We start from the raw sequence: 15,915 nt of genomic DNA on the forward strand, positions 1-15,915 counted from the left end.
TACACATTCTTCTTTGCTTGCTTTTATAGCCCTTAAGAGGTGAAAAATACATTCTGAACTCACAAACTAGAGCATAAAATGGCACCCCTGGACCGTGTGTGGCCCCCCTAAACACAGTTCTCAGACTCCTACTCCAGAATTTTAGAGACTGTCCCTAACACTACACCGGTGGCTCAGCGGTAAAGAATCTACCTGCAATGCAGGCAACTTGGGTTCGATCCCGGTGTTGGGAAGATCCCCTGGAGAAGGAAATGGCTACCCACTCCAGTCCTCTTGCCTGGAGAATCCCATGGACAAAGGAGCCTGGTGGGCTACAGTCCAGGGGGTCGCAAAGAGCTGGACACGACTGAAATGACTTAGCACACTTGCAAGGAGTGGTTGCCAAGTAAAAGACAGGATGCTCGACTCAATTTGAGTTTCAGATAAACAGCAAATATTTTTTTAGGATAATTATGTCACAAATATTTTCCCTGGCAGCCTCCAGTGGAGACAGCATTTATTTATCCACTCCTGCCTGGCAGGGGCCCTTAACCAAGACTTCCCGTGTCAGCTCACATCAGACCTGCGAGGCAAGCAATAATATCTGCATTTTACCAATGGAAGAAGGAAAAAAAAAACGAAGCTCAAAGTGGTAAAGTGAGTCCCCCAAGGTCATAGAGCCAACTTTATAGCCAAGGCCAGATTCAAGCCCATTCCCCTGATGCCGGAGCCCCCTGTCTTTCTTCCCGACCACAGCTGGCAAAGAATGTTCCAGAAGGAAGGGACCTGCACAGTCGCACTGGAGAGTGGTGACAGGAAGCCCAGCCCCTCTTGGTCCTGCCAGAACTCTGACCAGAGCAAACTGAGTGCCCTGGGAAGATCCTCTTCCCACAGAAGAGGAACGGAGGCCCTGGCCTCAGCCCAGCCCACAGAGAGCCAGGACCCAGTGGCCTGGGGCATGGGCGGCAGGCTTGGAGACGGAGAGGTATGTGTGGATCACTCCCAGGCTTCGGAGTCTGTCTTTCCCTACCTGTCTCTGATTCAGAGAGCTGGAGGGAGCAGCAAAGAGCGTGTGTGTGTGTGTGTGTGTGTGTGTGTGTGTGTGTGTGGTCTGTGCACTGTGTGTGCACGCGCGCGCTATGTGTAGGGGAGAAGGCAAGCTCGGGTGCAGGTCTGGGGTGTCTCCACGGAGAGGAGTGGAGGAGGGCCACCCTCAAATCTTAAGAGAAAGCAGCTGCACCAGGGAGCAGTGCCTGAGCAAACAGTACAGCTGATTAGTTGAGTTCCCCACCCACCCTGGGGTCAGCAGGTTCGGCCGGGTGGCGGGGAAGACGCTGGAACCCAAACCTTGAACCCCGGACCTTTGTGCCCATTAAGCCAGTGTTTGCCTGCCTGCCAACCCACCCACCTTCTCTGTCCCACCAGGCTCCAGGCAGAGACCCTCATTCAGGATAAGGCGTTGAGGTATTTGTCTCATGGGATAGGTCGGGGGGTGGGGGAGGGTTGCAGGAAGATGTGGCTGCAGTTACCAACTTTCCTTTCCTTTCTCACCTCCCGCCACCCAGTGCCAACTCTGTAGGGTCACCAGGGCCAATGGGACTCCAGCACAGACTCCAAACAGGTGTGGAAGGCAGTGGTCCAGCCCTGACCTGGCCTGACCGGGAGCATGGGCAACGTGGGTACGGGGTTCTCTCTTGGGGACACGGGTCCTCAAACTGGCACGACTGATATTTTGGAACAACTAATCCTTTCGTGTGGGGGCTGTCCTGCCTGTCATAGGGTCCATGCGCGGGCTGACAGCAGAACCCACTCTGCTGAGCTGTGACCCTCAAGAGCGTCTCTAGGCGTTGCCCGAGGCCCACCAGCGGGAAGTAAAGCCATTTTCCCTTGAGAACAACTGATTTGGGGCCCCAAAGTGTCTACATATCATTTTCTGTTTCTGTCTGCTTTTCCCTCTCTAGCTGCTCCTGTTCTTTCTACAGTCAGGTCTGCCCCCTCCGTCTCTGTGCTGGTGAGTGTGGGGTTTGTGTGCTTGTGTGTGTGTGTGTCGGGGGTTGTGGTGGATGCTATGGGGTGTGTGTGTCTGTGGCGATAGCCTGAGTGATATCTCTGTGGGACTCTGGTTTCTTTCTCTTCTTTCTCTCAGCCTCTGTCCCTGTGTTTGTTTCCCCGTCCAGCTTACTGCGTCAGCGCATCCTTGCCCCCCTACCCCCCGAGTCCTTTCAGGGGGCGTCTCCTTAGCTGAGTTGTCAAGCGGGAGGCCGGCAGGGCAGACCAAGAGGCTGCGAGGATGGAGCCGGGCTGGGGCATGGAGATCAAAGCCACCGCTCGCTCAGCTTGGAGTTTGTTCCAGTCACTGGGTTCACAAGCCCCCCCTGTGTGCCAGCTCATAAAACCGGCAGCGGATGACATGTCAGCAGGTGAACCCACATACACCCACACCCACACACGTCACGGACTCCACCCAGGCCAGGATGGCGTGCGGATCTGGTGTCTTAACTGAGAACCAGGTGAGCCGGGCTCTAGTGCCGAATCTCTCTGGCTGCCTGGATGGCAGTTGGTGCTAAAAACCCTCCAAGGTCCTTCCCAACTCAAACATCCTGTGATTCGTAAGAGAAGCGAATCAAGCGGGCCTCGGCGTGCACACACGGCCACCTCGGCCTGCTCAGGTTAAGGGGTCTGAATCGCGGCAGAGCCCCAGGCGCGTTTCCCCACTTGGTGACCTTAATCCTGGTGCTCTCTTTTCATTCCAGTTGCTGATTGCCGCTCCATCGCTTTGCCTGTCCTTCCCACAACGCCTCCCTCCTCAGAGCCAGCTGCGCGCTCACACCATGGGGTCATCGTGCGGGACCTGCTGACCATCTGCTCTCTTGTAGGGACCTGGGGAAGGACTTGCAGCTGGTCCCACCTTCCCGGATAGGCATGTGCACATTATTTGACACATTTCTGCCGGACGTGTTTTACATTGCGTGGGTGCGTGCCTGTGTACTAAGTCTCTTCAGTCATGTCTGACTCCTTGCAACCCTGTAGACTGTACCCTGCCAGGCTTCTCTGTCCAAGGGGATTCTCCAGGCAAGAATACTGGAGTGGGTTGCATGCCCTCCTCCAGGGGATTTTCCCAACCCAGGGATCAAACCCAGGTCTCCTGCATTGGCAGGCAGATTCTTTACCACCTGGGAAGCCTGTGTTACACATTAACTAAATCAATATGTCACAGCAATGTTTCACAACAGTCGTTTATGTGTGCATATGTGCCTATGTGGCTGATGCTGAAGCTGAAACTCCAATACTTTGGCCACCTGCTTCGAAGAACTGACTCATTGGAAAAGACCCTGATGCTGGGAAAGATTGAAGGCGGGAGGAGAAGGGGACGACAGAGGATGAGACGGTTGGATGGCATCACCGACTGGATGGACATGAGTTTGAACAAGCTCCAGGAGTTGGTGATGAGCAGGGAGGCCTGGCGTGCTGCAGTCCATGGGGTCGTAAAGAGTCGGACACAACTGAGTGACTGGACTGAACTGAACTGTTGTGTCTGTTTCCTGGCTTCCTTGAAATTGTCTGTAGATTTAAAAATTCACAGGCATTGGTCCTCCTGGACTCTCACCCCTTTGCAGAAGGTACCCCAAAGGCATAGGTGGCGACACGGACATAAGCCTCTTCTCTCCTTGTCCATTTCCCTCCAGCATGGGTCAGTTCTCTCCCTTCCTGCCCCACCTCTGTAGGAAGATTGTTCAGCCTCGAAAGTTCTCACCGGGTTTGCAACCTCCTCCTGCCCCTCAGTGATTCGGAATGTCTTGTTTCCTAAACCACCCATCCAGGAAGTGGGTGCTAGTTTGGGGAGAAGTAGGTTCTGGCTCTCATGGTTTGTAAGAGGTCTGGAGCTTTAGAGGAAGCCCTGCGGAGCTCTGACTCAAATCCAGCTCTCTCTGGAGGTCTCTGCAGGCTGGAGTCAGGACTCATAGTCCTAGTGTGGCCCCTCTGGAAAGTGAGAAGGATGCAGAAGGGTGTCCAGAGCCTTCCTGGGGCAATGCCTCTGGTCCTGTTGGCCTGGTTTCCTGGAGCCTTTTTTCCCTCCCTCTCTTCTTATCCGGACCCCAAGGCCTCTCCCCTTCACAGCCAGACCCCTCTGCTCTGTCATTTCCCTCTATCTGTTCTCACCCACCTTACCTGATCAGAGGTACTCTGCCTGCAGACCCGGAAGTCACCCAGGAACAAAGCCACTGAAGGTGTGCCGCTCACAAAGGACCTTCCAAATGTACCTGAGAATGCCTGGCTTCTGGAAGAGCAACCAATGTTGAATAGCTGCGCTCTAGCTCCTGTTCGGCCAGAAATCATGGTGGGACCTCGGCCAAGTCACTTAACCTTTTTAGTGTCCTGATCTGCAAAACTAAGCACTCGAGTTTTTAAGATCTCCTGTTCCTTTCAACCCTCTCTGCTCCCCCAGGAAGCCCCTCTCAACTTCCACATGCAGAGAGAATGGAAGTCAGAAGGGACCACTTTTCAGAAAAGGCTCTTGTGTCTCAGGTGAGATCTGACTCTGAATCTCAGGGCCAGATGCTCCACTGAGCAGAGAGCAGAAAGGAGAGGGAGGCAGAACACGGGGACACACGGCTTCTGATCACCCTTAGCCTGATTTGTGGCAGGATTCTGTGGTCTTGAGTGGGGAGAAGGTAAAGCTCTCCCAGCTCCAGTACTCCCAGGGCTGTGGACAGCCAGAGGTGGGTCTGGGGGCCAGGTGTGTGGTTCTTCTGACCTCTCTGCTCTGGGCAGAGTCCTTGGATGCTGGACTCAGGGTGTATGGGAAAAGGAGCCATGAAACCATGGTATCTAGCCAATATGTCTGATCAGATCATTGCTATTAAAAACCCAAGCCCATGAGTGATTGAGACTGACACATACACATTGAGTGAGTGAGTGAAGCCGCTCAGTCGTGTCCGACTCTTTGCCACCCCATGGACTGTAGCCCACCAGGATCCTCCATCCGTGGGATTTTCCAGGCAAGAATACTGGAGTGGGTTGCCATTTCGTTCTCCAGGAGATCTTCCCGACCCAGGAATTGAACCCAGGTCTCCCGCATTGTAGGCAGATGCTTTACCATCTGAGCCACCAGGGATTTTATACTACGTATAAAATAGATAATGAATAAGAACCTACTGTATAGCACAGGGAACTCTACTCAATACTCTGTAATGACCTACATGGGAAAAGAATCTAAAAAAGAGTGGGTATACGTATATATATGGGCTTCCCAGGTGGTTCAGTGGGTAAAGAATCTGCCTTCAATGCAGGAGCCACAAGAGTCGCAAGTTAGATCCTTGGGTCGGGAAGACCCCCCTGGGGGAGGGAATGGCAACCCACTCCAGTATTCTTGCCTGGAGAATCCCATGGACAGAGGAGCCTGGCAGGGTCCACAAGCAACGGAGCACACACGTACACGTATAACTGACTCACTTTGCTGTACAACAGAAGCGAACACAACACTTTAAATCAACTATATTCCAATAAAAAATTTTAAAAAGACAATAAAAAACCCAAGCCTAAAGCAAAACCCTTTCCTTTACCAGAAACGGTAGCCTTTCCCCACAGTCCTTCAGGGGCACTTTTTATTGGCGCTCTTCCCCCAGCTTGTCCCCACCTGCACTTTTTGGTCTCTTTCTCTCCCCACTCAAAAACAAACTCAGGGAAACAGCAAACACGGTGATGATAAGAACTCTCAGATTCTATTTGTTTAGCGTGATCACTCACCCAAACACCCTACCACCTGTGTCCTTTTCACTTTCATGAAAGTCAAGTCTCTCCATCATGTCTGACTCTTTGCTACCCCATGGTCTGTGGCCCACCAGATTCCTCCATCCATGGAATTTTCTAGGCAAGAGGACTGGAGTGGGTTGCCATTTCCTTCTCCATCTGTCAGAAAAAGCAAGCAAAATGCCAGACTGGTCATAAAAGTAGGGACCGCAGTTGAAGACGGGGGAGGAACAGTGGGAGCAGGCGGGCACTCTGTTGCCTGAGTCGGGACAGGTATGGAGGGAGGGCCCTGGGGGCCAGCGCCCAAAGACCCCACCCGAAAGGCAGGCCTGACCTGGGTGGAGGGAGCTCTGGGCCTCCTCTTCACCCCTTGATGGAGAGGCAGCCAGGAGAGGGGGTGGGGCTCCCCTTAGGGACTGCAGGGCAGCGCCTGGCAGGGGCACTAGGAACCGGGCAGATTCTAAGGCAAATACTTGAGTGAACTGGGGTGGGGCAGGGCACAGTGGGAGGTTACGAGAAGGAGGGAGAGGCCAGACCAGGGGCCTGGAGGTAGCCAGCGGCTACTATGGATGGATGGAAGCCAAACAGTGCCTTGTCTAGACAGACAGCTCTTGAGCAATTCTGACCCTCCATAGGCAGATCCCCTGGTCAGGCCACAGTAGTAAGAAGAACTGGAAAACAGAGAAAATGACTTTCACCACCTCGCCTTCCTCCATTCCCCTGCCCAAATGCCTAGGCTTCAAGGACCCAGTGCCCTGAGAGGGTAGAGCCCCACCGGCCCCGCCCATAGAGGGTGGCCATGGGCTCTGCGTCAGCACATGTGAGTCTGGATCCAGACCGGTGGACTGCAGTCCACGGGGTGGCAAAGAGTCAAAGACGACAAGCGACGAGGCACGCACACGCGTATACGCATAACTTTGCCGTTCAGCAGAAACTAACACCGCATTGTAAATCAACTGTATTCCAATAACAATTTTTAAAAAAGAGCAGTAGAAAACCGAAGCCTAAAGCCAAACCCTTTCCTTTACCGAGAACGGTAGCCTTCCCAGCAGTCCTTCAAGGGCACATTTTATTGTCAGTCTCCTCCCAAATTGGCGTCTGCTAGAGCCCCTGGCAGAGTATCCAGTGAGCTCCTGATACAATCAGTTCACAGGCCAGGGGGCATCAGTCTAGCATCAACAGGCTGCCTTGGGGGCAGTTCTCAGGCCACCGGTTCCCTCCCCTGCCCCTCCCCACTTCTCTAGGACAGGCTGATTTCCAACTCCAAGAGCTAACTCTGATGTGTCCCCAGGCTACAGGAAAAAGCCCAGAAACCAGCAGGCCATCCGGGCTGTCCTGGAAATCTCTGCACAGGAGCCGGAGTGTGGGAAACCACAGAGCCCCAGGCTGCCGTTGGAGTGCGCACTGGAGGGGCTGGTGTGTGGTCTGTGGCCAAGGTTGTGCCCACCGTGGCAGCTGGCGGGTGGGTGAACCAAAATGTTTACTGTCAGGGATGTCCCTCTGGGCTTTAGTGACCTTCTGGAGAGGAACAGCAGCAGCTAATGGGTTAGGAGACTCAGCGGGGCGGCCATGGGGGGTGCCTGGCCAGAGGCAAATGTACAGTCACAGCCTGTTTTTATCCTCTTACTCCTCTCATCTGCGGCTGTCTCTGTCCTGGAGCCCTTTCGGTGACCAGCTTACCCTTCCGCGGCCACATTCCCTCCTGGGATCAGCGCCCAGCCAACCGCTGCCTGTGTCCCCCACACAGTGAGGTTTCTGTATCATTCATCCGATGGACCTCATCCCTTCTCCCTCCCAAGAGACTGTGTAATCAGGCCCTCCCTGGCAGTCCTATGGTTAAGACTCCATTTAACCCTTGGTTGGGGAACTAAGATTCCATGTGCCTCTCACTATAGTCAAAATAAACAAATAGAATACTTTTAAAGAGAGACTGATTACATCAAACTCTTATTCACCAATGAATTAAGTAGGGAGGAATTAGGGTCTGTGGCATTCCCCCACCACCATCTCTGTAACCATGTCAATCCTGCCCCAGTTCAGGAAGATGCTGTACGTTAGGAATTCAGTCAGTTCAGTCACTCAGTCGTGTCCAACTCTTTGTGACCTCATGGACTGCAGCGTGCCAGGCTTCCCTGTCCATCACCAACTCCCCGAGCTTGCTCAAACTCATGTCCATTGAGTCAGTGATGCCATCCAACAATCTCATCCTCTGTCATCCCCTTCTCCTCCTGCCTTCAATCTTTCCCAGAATCAGGGTCTTTTCAAGTGAGTCAGTTCTTCTCATCAAGTGGCCAGAGTATTGGAGTTTCAGCTTCAGCATATTCCAATGAATATTCAGGACTGATTTCCTTTAGGATGGACTGGTTGGATTTCCTTGCAGTCCAAGGAACTCTAAAGAGTCTTTAACACCACAGTTCAAAAGCATCCATTCTTCGGCACTCAGCTTTCTTTATAGTCCAACTCTCACATCACATTAGGAGTTATCTGATCTTAAACTCTATCACATTAGGAATCATCTGATTCTTAAACTCTAGCTCACAGCTTGAAGCTCAACTCCAATGTCACGTTCTCCCTTTTCTTCTCTCTGTATCCATCCTCACGCTGCCAGGCAAATCCCAGCCCATCTTCTCTTCTTCATGCCCTTCTTGCAAAGAAGTGCACTGAATTAAAACCATCTCTTGACCTGACCATGCCCTGCTTATTGCTTGCAGAGCCTCGGAGGAAGAGGTTAAATTACACCATGCTCTTCTGTCGCCCCACTCAAGTATATCTTGGACTGTGTTTTATGGACAGTGACTGATACCAAGGAAATTGCAAATTATTTCATTTCTCAGGCCCCAAAGGCTAATGTTGGGCTCAGTGTGCAAGAGCCAGAGCCAGAGGTGACAGGGGAACAAGGGAAGGTGGCAGGGGACCGACTGTGTGGATGGGGTACATCAGACCCCAGCCAAACACAGAGAAAACAGCATCTGCTCCCCCAAAGGGGCTTCCCCAAGGGTCAGAAAATGCCAGCAGTGTGGGAGACAGAATCTGCCAGCAATGTGGGAGGCCTGAGTTTGATCCCTGGGTCAGGAAGATCCCCTGGAGAAGGAAATGGCAACCCACTCCAGTATTCTTGCCTGGAGAATTCCATGGACAGAGGAGCCTGGAGGACTACAGTCCATGGGGTCTCAAGGAGTCAGACACGACTGAGGCCCCTGAGAGGGTGATGGACCCACAGAAGGTAGGCAGTGGGCAGCAGCTGGGAGGAAGGGAGGGTGTGGCATGCATGCAGCCTGCCAATCCTGAGCGTGGGACTGGGGGTGCTGACAACTGACCATAGTCATGGGGCCTGGGAGCCACCCCTGTCTTGCCTACTAGGTTTCACCCTCAGTGGGAGAGAGAAGATGAAGGGCAGAGACTTCTGGGAAAAGGAGGACCACTTGGCAACTGTTTCCTCTGACCTGTGAGACCAGGGTGCTGGGCATCTGAGAATCCCTGGAGGAGAAACTAGACATCCACCGTAGTCATGCAGTGGGACCCAGGGGCAGGAAACAGTCTTCAAGGCCTGGGTCAGAGGTCAGCTTCATACCACTCTCTGCAGCATCTGTCTGGCTCCCTTACCTTCTTATTTCTGAATCTGGGGGCCCTGACCAGAGAGAGATGAAGAGCAAAGGCCTGAGAGAGGAGAAATAGGGGGAGGCAAAAATAATGCGATCATGACTGCCTCCATTGCTGAAATGCTCGTGCCTCCATGTGTGTGCTGCTGTGTCATGGTCCCCATCATGGCAGGCAGACAAGTCAGAAGTCATCAGTGGAACTTCCCTGGTGGTCCAGTGGTTAAGAATCCTCCTGCCAGTGCAGGGGACATGGGGTTCGATGCCTGGTCCGGTAAGATTCCACATGCCACTGGGCAACAAAGCCCATGCTCCACAACTACAGAGCCTGTGCTCTAGAGCCCCAGGGGCCGAAACAAGGGAAGAATCGCAATGAGAAGCCAACCCACTGCAACTAGAGAAAGCCCTTGTGCAACAGTGAAGACCGAGCGCAGCCCAAAATTAAAGTCAATAAAGAAGCCATCAGCTAACCCCATGGTGGAATGGGCCCCTGAGACTGGGTTTTGACCTGCACCCATCACCCTGAAGGGGCTCTGGCTCTCCAGTGGGGATGAGGAAGTCAGCAGAGGACAGTGGAGAGGCCAAAGGTTAGCTCAGAATACAAGCAGGCCAGCCCTGGTCGATGGAGGTGGAGGTGGTGGGGGGCAGGGAGGCGGCAGAGGTGGTGCTCCTTGGAGGAAACTTGGGCTGGCCCCACTCAGTCGACTCCAGCGCTTGATCAGGAAGGGGTCAGGCAAGCAACAAGCAGGAGGAAGAAAAGCAAACACTGGCACCTGTGTGCACGTGGCAGACCCCTCCTCAGATGCCTGCCACACTGCTCAGGTGAGTGGGACCCCCACCCTGGGCCCCACCCTGGACGGCAGCCTGGCCTTGCATAGCCCCGCCTTGGCCCCGCAGCCAGCTCCTCAATGCCACGGGTAACAGAGAAGTGGTGCAGGCCATGGGAGACCAATGGGTTCAGCTCCACCCAGATGGCTCCCTCCTGGCTGCCCTCCTGGGGGCAGAGGGAGGGGACCCTTGACCCAAACTCCCTGTCAATGTGACACCACTCAGTGTGTCAAAGTAGTTCTTTCCTTGGCACATTGTCATATTTTTTATTAGCCTTAAGAAACTGCAGATGGTGACTGCAGCCATGAAATTAAAAGACGCTTACTCCTTGGAAGGAAAGTTATGACCACCCTGGACAGCATTAAAAAGCAGAGACATTACTTTGTCAACAAAGGTCCGTCTAGTCAAGGCTATGGTTTTTCCAGTGGTCGTGTATGGATGTGAGAATTGGACTATAAAGAAAGCTGAGCGCTGAAGAATTGATGCTTTTGAACTGTGGTGTTGGAGAAGACTCTTGAGAGTCCCTTGGATTGCAAGGAAATCCAATCAGTCTATCCTAAAGAAAATCAGTCCTGAATGATTCATTGGATATGTTGAAGCTGAAACTCCAATCCTTTGGCCACCTGATACAAAGAGCTGACTCATTTGAAAAGACCCTGATGCTGGGAACGATTGAAGGCAGGAGGAGAAGGGGATGACAGAGGATGAGATGGTTGGATGGCATCACCAACTCAATGGACATAAGTTTGAGTAAACTCCGGGAGTTGGTGATGGACAGGGAAGCCTGGCGTGCTGCAGTCCATGGGGTCGCAAAGAGTCGATACGACTGAATGACTGAACTGAACTGAACAGAAATAGGTGGGCCTAGCCCAGAGAGGTCGATAATGCTAGCTCCCATGCCAAAGCCAAGACATTTTCTCCAATTTTGTGGAGCGATCTTGAGGCAGGAGGGGCCTTGTGTGCTGCCTCCTGTGCCTCCAATCTCTGCTCACAGGGCCCACAGAGGCAGCCCAGCATGGGGGTGGGAAGTCTGGCCCCTGCCCACTCTTCTCTGGCTGCAGGGTTGTGCCACCATGTCACCAGAACTCAGAACCCTGTCAATCAAATACTTAGCAAACAGCTGAGAGGTGATACGTTTTTTAAATCCAGAGCTACCTGTCCTCCCATCGCCTGCCCGCCTCTGGCAGGTCAGGTACATGGGAGCCAGACTGTTCTGCTTCTCTATTCAGGGCAGGGGGAGAGAAGGAGGGACATGGTAAGTGTTTGTGGGGGGACCTGAAGACCTCCCAAAGCAGGGACCCCGGTATCTTCTCTCCTCTGTCCCCCAGCTCGTCCAGCCTCTGCGGTCTCTGCAACCCATGAGCCTGGCAGCTTCACCCCGTCATGTTGGGCCTAAAACGCCTGCCAGCTCCTTAAACCCTCCAGCACCCAGGGGATTCTCTTACCGCACCTGTCTTGCTGCACAGCGATGCCTGGGTGTCTTTCTTTTCATGTCATACTCGGGCTTCCACAGACAGATGTAGAAGCTCATAGAATAGAATCCCATAGATGTAGAATCTCAAGAATCTCAGATGCCTTGAATATTTCTTACAGTGGGTACCGCATGCCTCAGGTTTCCCAAGCTTTGCCTCAGAGCATTGCTTCTGGAATCCTTCCCTCTTTTTCTCCTTCTTCATAATATTCCACATCCTCTCCTCTCCCCTGCTCCCTTTCTCTCTCTTTCTTGTCTATCTCTTGAACACACGAAAGTATATATAAGCAGAGAAAATTTTCCAGTGATGACTGATGTTAGCATTTTTTTTTTTTAATCCTTTGCAATGTGCTTCCACCCCTACGATGTCTTTAACTATTGCAATCCTACACAAAGGCCAGTATTTTTCTATTACCTTTGACAGGTGAAAGAAATATCTGAAATATGTCCATAGAAGAACTTAGAATAAAAACAGGTCACTCATTCATAGATTTGATTAATGAATATTTATTACACACTACATTGTACCAGAATTTATGCCAAGCACTGGGAACACAATACTTAATAATATGGGCATCACACTCTGCTCTGTGGAGCTTACAGTCTGTTAAGGAAAACAAATGTTTAAAAAAGTGAGCACCCAAAGTTCAGGATGTATAATAAAAAGAAACTGTAGGTGGCTTGGAAACTGAACAGGCAGACTCCAATCTAGCCTATGGGTCAGTCCCCCACGCTCACCCCCTGTCCACCAACATACACACACACAAACACAATATACAGTTGTTGAGACTCATAAGAGGAACAGAAGTTACAAAGACGGAAGGGAGGATGGGTGCAGAGAGGTAGAAAGATCCAGAAACTGTGAATGCTGAAAAGAAGGGAAAGAGAGGAGGAACCAACAATGATTATCCTGATGAAAGAGAGGCCCAGAGATTACAAGGGTGAAGAGGCAGGGAGGTTGCCGGGTGTCGGCTCAGGGAAGGGCTCCCAACCACAGGCTGAGACAGGACTTGCATCTGACAAAGATCAGTGTGGCTCCAGTGTGGATGGTGGAGCGGAAAAAACCAAGACTGCCATGGAAAAAACCAAGACTCCAGGAACCCACTCCAGTGGGGAGATCGCAGGGGCCTGTTTCGGAAGATTAGCAAAAGGGTAGAGACAAGCGCAACAGTCTTCAAAGAAGTGAAAAAAGCAAGAACTGTTCTTTTGACTACACTGTACTATATTGCATGTGTTTTTAAAGGCATGCATACATCAGAATACTGGAGTGGGTGGCCATTCCCTTCTCCAGGGGATCTTCCCAACCCAAGGATCAAACCCAAGTGGCTTGCATTGCAGGCAGATTCTTTACCTTCTGAGGCAGCAGGGAAGCCCATACATAGGTAGGCTTGGACATGCCTAAAGTATTTTTGGAAGGATAAGGAACAAACTTACTACTGAGTGTCCCTGAGGAGGTGGATACTGAGGGGCTGGAATAGAGGCAGCAATGCTTTTTTCTCTGTATATCTTATGTGCTTTTTGAATCTCGGGCCATGCAATGTATCATCTACTCCAAAGTTACTCTTTTTCAAATGAGATGTTTTAGGGAGTAGAATCCACCAGACCTGAGAATGACTGCAAATGAGAGTTGAGATGGATGTGTGGAGAAAGACGCCTAGGTTTGTGGCTTAGGCAATTTCACTTGCTTTTATTTGATTGGAAATACTGGTGGAGGAGCAGGTTTGGTGAGGAAGAAAAGCTGTTCAGTTTGGGACATGTCGAGTTCCAGATATCTGTAAAATATCCAGGTAGAGTTGTCTAATAGAGAGGCATCTGGGCTGTCTCCTGGAGCTCAGGAGACAGAACTAATGCCAAGATAAGAAGTCCTGAATCACAAACGTGTGTGTCAATATCATCCATGGAGGCAGCAGGAACTTCCTAGGTGGTGAGGAAAACAGAGATCTTCATGGACCAAAACTATTTAAGAGATGGGGAGAAGAGAAGCAGGCAGAGTGGGAGGTGAGCATGGAACTAGGGGCGTGCTGAGAGGGGGTGAGTGGTCCAGTGGTATTGAACCCTACAGAGTTTGCGCAAGACTCAGATGGTTCCATGGGGTTAGCTATGGGGAAGTGGCCTTGATGAGAGTCCTGTCAGTAACTGGAGAAGCAAGGCCAAACCACAATGGGGTGGGGACTCAGTGTGAGTTCAGCAGACAACAGAGTCTCCTTTTAAGAACTTTGGCCTTGAAAAGGGAGTAAAAAGATAGGGCAGGAGACGAAAGGAGAAATTGGAAGTCGAAGGAAGGCAATTACAATCTCTTTGAGGATAGGAAAGAGCAGAGCGCGGTTATTTGCTGACTAGCATCGCTCGGGGAGAGAGAGAGGTTGAAGTCAGAATAATGAGAGGAGTTAGAGGATCCAGTGGTGGACAGAGCTGCCTGAAGAGACAGAAAGAAAACTGTATCTGGAGTACAGATGGGAGTTTAGTTTTACACAGGAGAGGGGGAGCTTCCATTGTGAACGAAGATAGGAATCACGCTGAGTGAGCACATTTGTGTGTGTGTGTGTGTGTGTGTGTGTGAGTGTGAGTTATCCTGTGCATGTCTGTGTGAGAGACAGAGTTATCCCTCACCATCCCACACTCACCTGGCCTTGTGTGTGTATCTGGATGAACCTAGGGGCAGTTTCACAAATCCCACTTACCTTTTTGCTCTTCCAGATCACAGTCCTCTTAAAAAGTTGCTACGGCTTTGTGGTGAGGGTGTTGACAGGGCTGGGATGGGAAGGGCTGGAGACAGAAGCGAGGCTGTGATGGGTACCCCAGACAGCTAGTTTCCAGTCTCCTTCCTGGAAGGGATGGCCCATCCTCTATGATTGCTGTCCACCCCACACCTCGGTGCAGGGGCAACGGAGCTGGGGGCAGAGGGGAGCTGTCACAGGAAACATAGCTGGAAGCCTGCTGCCTCCAGACACAAGGGTGAACAGCTGCTAACAGGCACCCTGAGCGACAAGCCAGGGATGGTCCCATTAAATAATTGATGGGGTCATCCACGCAGAGAAAGGAATACTTTACCACCCATATTTAAAAACACACCAGGATGCAAATGAGATACACTTTAGACTCTTAAGTCTCAAAAAACAGGATAAGACAACTGAAAAATAGCAACCCCCAAACCGCCAAAACAAACTGGACAAAGGACTTGAAAAAACATTTCTCCAAGAAAAAAAAAAGATATACAAATGCCAGTGGGCACTGAAAAGATGCTCAATGTTGTTACTCATTGAAAGTGAAAGTCGCTCAGTCGTGTCCAGCTCTTTGCGACCCCATTGACTATACAGTCCATGGAATTCTCCAGGCTAGAATACTGGAGGGGGTAGCCTTTCCTTTCTCCAGGGGATCTTCCCAACCCAGGGATAGAGCCCAGTCTCTGGTATGGCAGGTGGATTCTTTACCAGCTGAGCCACCAGGAAAGCCCAAGAATACCAGAGTGGGTAGCCTATCCCTTCTCCAGAGGATCCTCCCAACCCAGGAATTGAACCGGGGTCTCCTTCATTGCAGGTGGATTCTTTACCAACTGAGCTATCAGGGGAGCCTTGTTAATCATTGGGGAAATGCACAAAACCACAATGAGATACCATTGCATAATCAAAAGGATGGCTACTATAAATTAAAAAAAAAAATCAGAAAATCACATGTTGGTGAGGATGTGGAGAAATTGGAATCCTGTGCATTGCTTCAGGAAACGTAAACCAGTACAGCTGCTGTTGGAAACAGGATGGCAGTCCCTCAAAAAATTTAATAAAGACTTGCCCTAAGATCTAGCCATGCCACTTCTAGAGAACTGCTAGAAGTTTCACAAAACGGCTTTCACTTATCTTTTAATTGGCTGTTTTCTCTTTCCTACTCACCCACATTCCTCCCACCATCACACCCCCACACAAGTCCTACTACCCTCCAAATCCTGAATGTGCAGCCCTTTGGGTCTCTATCCCAGTTTATCCTCCACCTTCCTCCACTTCCCTTCATTTGATCCTAGATGATCAATGGAAGTTTGGAAGTTTTCAGTATCCAAAGAAATTGAAAGCAGGAACTTGGAAAGATAGTTGTACACCAATTTTCATAGCAGTATGACAACAGCCAAAGGTGGAACAACCCAACTGTGGAGGGATGGATAAACACAAAGTGATCTAAACATACAATGAGATGTTATTATATTTGACTTTTCAAAGGAATGAAGTTCTGACTCACTCTATAGCATGGGAGAATCTTGAAAACGTTATGCTACATCAAATAAGCCAGGCACAATGGGAC

General features: G+C 51.1%; 1 long non-coding RNA gene across 4 annotated transcripts; it reads left to right on the forward strand.

Moving 5' to 3' along the window:
- The first annotated feature begins 531 nt into the window (after positions 1-531).
- On the forward strand, positions 532-6,612 carry LOC129552730 (uncharacterized). Of its 4 annotated transcripts, XR_016037088.1 has the most exons (7): positions 532-636; positions 736-964; positions 1,405-1,443; positions 1,545-1,600; positions 1,941-1,990; positions 2,157-2,489; positions 2,733-6,612. It is a non-coding gene; the product is annotated as an uncharacterized LOC129552730 (long non-coding RNA). The 4 variants fall into 4 exon arrangements; XR_016037087.1 differs by having other exon boundaries at positions 532-964; XR_016037089.1 differs by lacking the exon at positions 1,941-1,990 and having other exon boundaries at positions 532-964.
- The last annotated feature ends 9,303 nt before the right edge of the window (positions 6,613-15,915 follow it).

The sequence above is a fragment of the Moschus berezovskii genome, chromosome 3 (assembly GCF_049115385.1).
Source record: "Moschus berezovskii isolate FMDL1 chromosome 3, NW_MosBer_1.0, whole genome shotgun sequence".
Lineage (NCBI taxonomy): Eukaryota > Metazoa > Chordata > Mammalia > Artiodactyla > Moschidae > Moschus > Moschus berezovskii.